The sequence below is a fragment of the Mastomys coucha genome, unplaced genomic scaffold, assembly GCF_008632895.1.
Source record: "Mastomys coucha isolate ucsf_1 unplaced genomic scaffold, UCSF_Mcou_1 pScaffold1, whole genome shotgun sequence".
In the NCBI taxonomy this organism is placed as follows: Eukaryota; Metazoa; Chordata; class Mammalia; order Rodentia; family Muridae; genus Mastomys; species Mastomys coucha.
Genome location: NW_022196891.1, coordinates 51,174,889 through 51,176,712, shown reverse-complemented (window position 1 = coordinate 51,176,712; position 1,824 = coordinate 51,174,889).

Genomic DNA, 1,824 nt, shown 5'->3' with positions numbered 1-1,824 from the left:
GTGTGTGTGTGTGTTTATGTGTGTGTTTGTTAATATGTCAGTATTTTGAAGCACAGAAAATGCCTGGGTAGTTTGGCTTCACAGAAAAGACTGGGTTAACAAAGGACGGGCAGGATGCAGGAGGGGAGACTTTCCTGCCAGGACAATTGTGAGCCAGAATATGTGACCCAAACAGTAAAGGACAGGAGCCTAACTGTGAGAAGCAAACATTCTTCTACATATCTAATCAAGATTGAACAAAGTCCATTTTTTGCTTGTTTTTGTCCTTCCCAGAATGTCAAAGGAGGTAGGAATACGCCATAAGACTTGCAATTAGACTTGTGAGCAGACAGAAAGTTCTTTCCGATTTCAGAAATCAAGTCTTTTGGAGCGGCATGGATTGGAGAAGAGGATCCTTTGCACAGCATCCTGCTCCCCCAGCTTCCTACGTCCAGTGTCCTGCTCACAGGGCATCTAGACTTTAACCCAGATATCCTTGGCATCTGTAATCACAGCGTCTTCCTCAGGCCTCACCTTCCTCTTGGTGGTCCGTTCCCAGAATCCTAGGCTGAAGATGACTTTGTAAACAATGTAGGGACTGCATTTGAGAATGGTGGTCAAGGGGTGCTGTCTGGTCAGGCAGTAGAGAGTGGAAAGTGTTTGGCAATACCTTATTTTCTGGACAGCGTTATTCAGCAATGAAAGCGTTTTAGCCAGGATGGTTTGGGGTGTTCCTGTTTGTTTGTTTAGTTGGTCAGGTTTTTTTGTTTGTTTGTTTGTCTTTATTTTTATCTTAGAGGAAGTAGAATTGGGAAATTGGTGAGAAGGCAAGGAGGACAGGAGGATGAGTTAACTGATAAAGATGGTAATGTAGCAGATTTTGCTGGAAAACAACTTTAAAGACCACATTTCAAGAGAGAAGACATCATACTAAACTCTTAAACTTTCACATGTGTCTGCAAAGCATATGATGACACTTTTAGAATCTTCATGCTGGGGCTGGAGATCCAGTGTAGTAGTTAAGAACACTTATTGCTTTGATCCCTAGACACTGTGTCAGGTGGCTCACTGACATGGTCTTCTGGCCTCCACAGGCACCTGAACTTGGGTACAACCTCATGTAACTTAAATTTAAAATAAATAACCCTGATTTTAAAATAAAGACAACTAAATGAATAGTGGACTTAAAAGTAAACGCTACCAGTGTAGAACTTCCAGAAGAAAACATAGGAGGATATCTTTCTGACCTTGGGCTATGTCGCTATTTCTTAGATTCCATGCTGAAAAGATAGAACCATAAACAAAACTTCATCAAAGTTAAAACCTAGCCAGTCAGGGTGATTAACACTTGCAATTCAAATATTCTCTATGCTGAAACAGGAGAGATGAAAGTTTGAAACCACATAGAAAGTTATAGACCAACCTAAACTATAAAGAGACCCCCATCTCAAAAAACAAAAAACCACAAACATTTGAACAAGAATTAAAGGTACTCTACTTAAAATAACATTGATTAATTGATTCTAAACATTTACTTCCCTCCACAGGTCAGCCCTCTGCTAGGTATTAGTCCATGGCACCTAAGTGAATTCACTATTACAGTGAATCGATGTGAGACCATAAACATCTTAGGTTCACTGGTAGTAGGAACATGTCTGCAACCCCAGAGCTCAGGAGTGGAGGCAGGAAGATCAAGAGGGTAAGGCCAGCACTGGCTAGAAGACAAGTGGAAGATCAGCCTGGGCTAAACAAGATCTTGTCTAAAAAGAGGAAAAGAGGGGAGGGGGGCTGAGGGAAGAGGGGTGAGGAGACAGGGGGAGGAGGGGGAGGAGGGGAAGGAGGGGG